This window comes from Mus caroli, unplaced genomic scaffold (genome assembly GCF_978045245.1).
Source record: "Mus caroli unplaced genomic scaffold, Mus_caroli_1 scaffold_13, whole genome shotgun sequence".
Taxonomy (NCBI): Eukaryota; Metazoa; Chordata; class Mammalia; order Rodentia; family Muridae; genus Mus; species Mus caroli.
This window is the reverse complement of record NW_028227268.1, coordinates 28,223,541-28,230,192: the sequence shown is the minus strand read 5'-3', so window position 1 is coordinate 28,230,192 and position 6,652 is coordinate 28,223,541. Positions and strand designations below refer to the sequence as shown.

Below are 6,652 nucleotides of genomic sequence, written 5' to 3'. Positions count from 1 at the left end.
CTCTGCTAGCAAAGGCTTGCCCTGCGAGCATGAAAACCAGTCAATGCCCAGAACCCATGTGATTAAAGGTGTGAGGCTGGGTGTTTCCATTTGTTAATCCCAGGGCTGGTGAGGAAGAGATGGGTGGATCCCTGGGGCTTGCTAAATAAACAGTGGGAGGCTGGTGAGAGACCCTGCCTCCAAATTCACTGTGGTGCTAGGTATACAAATGTATTGTTATTGGACGGAAGTTTAGCCATATCCACAAACATTCAAACCACATTTGTCATTTGAGCTATATAGCAAGGTTCTCTTTGAAAGCAAACAAGCAAATAAGAAAACTTACAGAGGGAGAGAAATTCCACCATCCATAATAGCTGACAGCCTCAGAGAGACTAGCACGAGAGGCAGCCCTTGGGAAAACCTGCTTTACAGTGATCCCAGCTCTTGGGGCAGAAGCTGGTCTCCGTGGGATCTAGACTAAGTTACGTGTGAAGCCTCAGTTCCAGATCTTGCAAAATGGAAAAAACCATGATCCTATCTCCTGCCCTGGCTCCTGTTTGGTTAAAGACTCAGATGCAAGGAACGTGGAAGGGAATGAAAACCCTAATCGCCTTAGGCCTTCCTTTGGAGGGAGTATTTTGAAGATAACCCCACATACACTCCTCAACCCCAAATGCAAGGCTATAAGCACATATTTACCATGCTCACCCAGGGCCCAGTGGGTGCCCTTTGCCTCCTACAAGGCTTTCTCCTTATTGCTTGGCAAAACTCCATACTTCAGGTAGTGGCCATCTCTGTGGGCAGATCCAGCTGGTGCCACCTTCTTTGATGCCACCTAGGGTCACACAAAGGGCCCCCAGGTTCCCACCATTAAACTCTGTTTTGTCCCTTTGAAGAAATGAGTCTACAGAAAGGTTCACAACAGAAATGCAGAGGCACGATTTCAGCAAGGTCAATGTTAACATTTAGATGGGAAATCGCAACCCGCATGGAGCTCATTTGACCTTCACAGGCTTTTTACGCATCTGATTCCCCCACAAAGCCATAATCCATCTTGTTCCGGCAGGCAGCTGCTTGGCTATGGCAGGACAGGTTGTGGCAGTTTCCATAGCCTGGGCCCCTGAGGGATCCTCACAAGAAAGCCTCAGGCTTCCAGGGCTGGGGCTCCAAGCTGCAGTTAGGATCAGGAAGCCTGGAAACAGGGAGTGTCTTCTTGTCCAGATTTTCGAGACCCAGGGAGATTTTACACCTCCCATTGGTGTGGAGAGGATTCTCCAGTCGGTTAGAGCCATGGCTGGGCAGTCATCTGGTTTTCCAAAGCATTTTCTGCATCCCCTGTCTGTTTGGGGCATGATCCGATAGGGACTTAGGGGACTTAAGCCATTGAGTCCCCTCCCTCAACAGAGCCAGATGTGGTGGTATATGCCTATAATCCCATCATTCAGGAGGCTGAGGTGGGAGGATTGAAAGTTTAATGCCAGCCTGGGCTGCAGGGTGAGTTCTAGATTAATCCGGGTTATATAATGAGACCCTTTAAAAAGAAGAAAAAAAAAAAAAAGCCAGGCAGTGGTGGCACATGCCTTCAATCCCAGCACTTGGGAGGCAGAGGTAGGCAGATTTCTGAGTTCAAGGCCAGCCTGGTCTACAGAGTGAGTTCCAGGACAGCCAGGGCTACACAGAGAAACCGTCTCAAAAAAACAAAACAAAACAAAAATAAGCCAAAACCATAAGATAATAAAAGATATCCTCCCAGCTGCCTGTGTCTGTGTAAAAAGTATCTTGTCCCCATTTATGGATGACTAAACTGAGGTTTGGCTAAGCCAGCTCACAGGGCTACCCCACCCTTGTGGACAATCTGTACCCTCATTTCTTCTGAGCTCTCCAGGCTTGTTGCCCCAAAGAGGAAGTTCAAAGGCCTGGTAAGATTCTTCATCGGTGACCTTCGGTCACCCTGGACTTTCTCACTGAGGTCTGCGTCCCCGGGGGTGCCCCTGCCCCTGCCCCTGCCCCCTGCCAGAACTCCAAGCTTTGGCAGCCTCACAGGGGCACTTTTCACTGGTCCTGGGCATGCCCCTTTGGGGAGGGCAGGTGTCGACCTCCACCCCAGCCTCCTCCCCAGCCTCCCTTCCTGCTGTCTAGAAGCCATGTGCTCTCAAGCTCAGTGCTCGCATTCCTTGGGAGTCTCTGTTACCAAAACACGGTCTTAAAGTACAGGAAGTTTGGAAAATGGAACAAAGGTGTTTGTCACAGTGCCACGGGCTGAGCTAGCGCTGACCACCGTTGCTGATGGCAATTTCCCTCGCTGCTGTGTGGGCAGAAGTCCTGGTGAGCTGCCTGGTTTTCATACATTTTTTTTTTCCTTCATCCTTTTTGGCTTGTTCGGGACCTTTGGAAGCAGGGGGAAAGCCTTCAGAGCACAAAGCACAGATGTCAGGAAATACTTGCTTCAGGAAAGAATGGCAGGCAGAGGTGGGTCACGGTTGGTCCAGATGCTGTCTGGCTGTAGGCAGGCGCACCCAGTACAGCCTGAGAGCCCTATAGCCATTCACCCCACAACCCTTCCTGACATCATACCAGGTGACTTGGTAGACCTTCAACAGAGACACACAGGTGGAGGAGGAGCCCAGGCTCAGGGCAGAAGGACATACCGAGAGTCTGTCTCCTCCCAGCCTGAACAAAGTAGCCTAGCCCACAGGATTGTAGAGCAGGAGTCCTCCCCTTCAGCCCTCTGGGAAGTTAAGGAAGAAGATGACCAAGAAAGCAGGAAGGCTCCGGGTGAACCCAGGAACGCCATGGTCTTCATTCAGCTCTAAGCATGAGACTCTGTCATTTGCCAGCAAAGGTCATGAAGTTTCTTCCTGGAGGTTTCTAAGAACAGGGGCACAAGGAAGATTTTTATGCTCCAAGTCAAGGGCTAGCTAGCCACAGGCACTGGCAAGGAACAGGGGCCTTTTAAACAACCTAGGAGTGAGGCCCCTGCAGCTTCTAGGACAAAAGAGGGTGTGACTTGAAGCTGGGATGGAGGCGGCCTTGTAGACATTAGCCAGGACACTGGCTTTCCTTACTAGCCAATAGCTTTTGGAGCCTCTGTAGGCAGCCAGGAGGGAGGGGCAGATTCTGTGGCAATCCCTTGCCTGAGATCTGGGTGTTGGAGGGCCTGGTAGACCGAGCAGGATTACTCTATAAAGGTAGAGTAGTACTCTTTCTCTAAAACCGATAGATCCCAGGCTGCGGGGCCAACCTGGATTGAAAAGGCCTCAGCGAGGGAACTTGGACCCCTCCCCCCCATTTTGAATCTAAACTGTGTTAGGCACAAATGGGTAACCAGGAGGAAGCAATAAGAAATACAAAGAGGTAAACAAGGCAGAGATAGCAGCACACACCTGCAATCTCAGTGCTCTGGAGGCTGAGACAGGGGGATTTCAAGTTCAAGGTCAACGAGCTATATAGTGTTTGAAAGAAACCCAAATCCCACGCCACCACCAGTGACAGAATTGGAAGTACAGAAGGCACCCTGTTTCTTCTGTCCCCTTCCCCGGAGTTGCTGTGAGGATTCTGAGAGACAAGAGGGACTAACGCAGCTAGTGTACTTCATGGGGGGGGGGGGTTCTTTCTTCAGCAGTGATTCTCAGAGTGACTTGCACTCAAACAGCCAAACCACCAATTCCTCTTCATACCCTGCCGAGCTTGTCTGCCCTTTCACAAGATCCAGGCCCTGCAGATACAGGGGTCAGAATCCCGCTAACCACGCTCAAAGGCCATTGGCATCAGGGGTTCTGAACAGGTCTCCATCCCCTCTTAATTGCCACACCCCTCGACGTTACACCCCGCCCCCCCCCACACACACACACACCCTGCAGCAGAGATTACAGCTGCAGCCCCGTCTCTCCTGCTGTGCTGTGAGTGGTGGTTTCTGGGATGCAGTGTGGGGTTTTGTCTGCCTTCCCTGCCCTGTGCCAACTCACCCAGCAGGCCTCACTGCCTTGGCAACGCATTGCAAAGTCCACACAAAGGGAAACTGCTCAGGGGAGGTTGGTCCTGCCTGACGCCTGGGGAGAGTTTCCATGGCAACGATGACATCACTAGACTCGTTTGGCTACGGAGCCAGGCTCTGAATGGAGGCGCCTGGGTGTTCACACTGCAGAGATGTGGAGAAAGGCTTGTCGGGGACTCGCCAGCCATGCTGGAGTAGACGGGCCTGTTGAGAATTCCATACGGAGCCCTGCCCTTAGCTTGCAGTGTGGGCTTGTCAGTCTCCTTACCTACAAAGGGAACCTACAGTCTATTTAAGTGAGGGTGGACTGAAACCGTGCATACTCTGCAGGCCTGGGGTGGGGGTGGGGCACACTGTGACGTCTCCTATGCTGGCACCTTTAAGTGATTTCCAGGGAAATGTGGGAGCAGCCTGAGCTCTTGACCACTGGGCTCCTTCGTGTTTTATCCCTCGGTGAGCCTGTGCTTGCGTGGAGAGAAGTCACAATCAATTATCAGTGGTCGAATCCTTGCCTCTGCCTTAGCAGGGAGGGAGGGATGGGATGGGATGTGGAGAGATAAAGAAGGAAGACTTTAGGGGCTGGATGGTGGCTCAGAGCTTTTCTGGGTTTTCACTCTTAGTTCTAAGATAGTGATTCCAGACCCAGCAGGAAGGTGTGCCAGACACAGGTGCCTCCCTCTCTGCACCGGGGTGGGGGGCACGGGGTGGCATCAAGGCGGGGCCGGGGGGGGGCGTGGAGTCTGGGATGCAGACAAGAGTATCCCTGGGCTTCTGTGTGGGCCCCTTGGGTGGAGCCGCCTCTGCTTTTTACACAGTAGGCAAAACCCTGAGCTTTCTGCAGGAAATAAATAGTCAGAAGCACAAGGCTAGAGGGGCGGAACTTTTTGAGGTCAGCGAGTCTGGACTCTGCCTGCTGTGTGTGCCAGGCAAAAGGGAAACCAGGCTACAGGGAACAGAGAGTCCAGAGCAGGCTTCCTCGTTACACGTATGTCCAGAAGGTTTTCTAGGCCATATACCTTCCCAAACTCTGACTAAGGCCTCCATCCCCTCCCTACCTTAGTACACATGGTGGTGAGGGCCCCCAAGTCCTTAGTCACACAGCTGGGGCCAATTCTAGGTAGATTCAAATGTCCACTGAGCTATCTGCTGCCCAGCTCACTCCTGCCACTATATTTTGTCCCTTAGGGCTGTCCTCATAGGGTCTGGGAACTTCTCAAATTATCCACCTGCAAGGATATTTTATTTAACTTAAAGCTCAGGGTGGCCTTGAACTCACTATGTAGCCAAGGGTAGTGTGACCTTGAGCTCTGGATCCCCTCTGCTTCTGCCTCCAGAGTAGTGAAATTTCAGCTGGGAGACACCCTGACCCAGTTTATGCAGTGCTGGGAATTGAACCCACGGCTTCTTGCATGCCAGGCAAGCATTCTAACCTCCCCCCCCCCCGCCCGCCCCCAGCCTGGGCTTGACTTATTTCTGCCATTCTACTCAATTTCCACTGAGAGCCACCCTCTCCAGATGCTCGCTCACCTCCCACTCTCAGTTCCATCTGGGGGCAGAGGATACCTGGGTTGAAGGCCGCCATGCTTATAGGACAGCCCGACACAGGTTCAGAAGGTTGTAGACCCTTGTCCTGCTTCCCTCACCCAACCCACCCAGGAGCCCCTTCTTTTACCTCCGAGGTGAGGAGAGATATCTACATGCTCCCTGGGGTGGCACAGTTCCATCAGTCACCTCCTAGCTCCCTGGTAAACAAGGGTGAGCTCCCTGGATATGCACCATGGTCTGCTCTGGTCCCTCGGCCTTTGCCCCTCTTGGCCCATGGACACCTCTGGCTCAGCTGGCTTGTGTACCACGGCATTGTTTGATTTCAAACCGGTTCTATAAAGGTGGCTCCAGTCCAGTGTCCTGGACGTGGTACTGTCACCCATTGGGTGCCCTGGAAAAAACAGGTAGGGGAGAACAGGAAAACCAGAAGCCTTGTGGAAAGCAACATGCTTTCTTTTCTTTTCTGTTTTTCTCTTTCTTTCTTTCTTCCTTTCTTCCTTCCTTCCTTCCTTTCTTTCTTTCTTTCTTTCTTTCTTTCTTTCTTTCTTTCTTTCTTTCTTTCTTTCTTTCTTTCTGTCTTTCTCTCTCGCGCGCGCTCTCTCTCTCTCTCTCTTGTTGTTTTTTTTGTTTGTTTGTTTTTTTGTTTTTTGTTCTTTTGTTACAGACAGGGTTTCTCTGTGTAGCCCTGGCTGTCCTGGAACTCACTCTGTAAACCAGGCTGACCTTGAACTCAGAAATCTGCCTGCCTCTGCCTCCTGATCACTGGGATTAAAGGCGAGCGCCACCACTGCCCGGCTAGTAACATGCTTTCTGAGACAGAAGCACAGGACTGCAGAAGCAAACTGTGTGGCTGCGACACACTCTTTCTCAAAGCAGAAGGCAGTGTTGGCTGCCTCGTGGAACTGGACTCATGAAAAGATGGTGGTCAGCCTTGGGTCCTGGAAACCAGCCACACTCTTCCCCTTTGCCTCAGAGATGGAGGAACTGTGTCAAAGGCATCAGGAGGCTCCCCACTCATTAGAGTAATAGGACCTTGTGTCTCCACCCTTGGACAGGTGGCCCCAGGTGTATAGCTCCTGGTATCCCTCTCCGTGAAGACATCTGGGGAAAATCCCAGCATACCTCACCCAG

The 6,652-nt window shown here is 51.9% G+C and overlaps 1 long non-coding RNA gene across 2 annotated transcripts; it reads right to left on the bottom strand.

Annotated features, from left to right (window-relative positions):
* Positions 1-2,006: 2,006 nt before the first annotated feature.
* On the bottom strand, positions 2,007-5,758 carry LOC147001417 (uncharacterized). 2 transcript variants are annotated; one of them, XR_015044994.1, is made up of 3 exons: positions 5,649-5,758; positions 3,948-4,180; positions 2,007-2,850 (listed from the first exon to the last, which is right to left on the bottom strand). It is a non-coding gene; the product is annotated as an uncharacterized LOC147001417 (long non-coding RNA). The 2 variants fall into 2 exon arrangements; XR_015044993.1 differs by having other exon boundaries at positions 3,948-4,120.
* Positions 5,759-6,652: the final 894 nt, after the last annotated feature.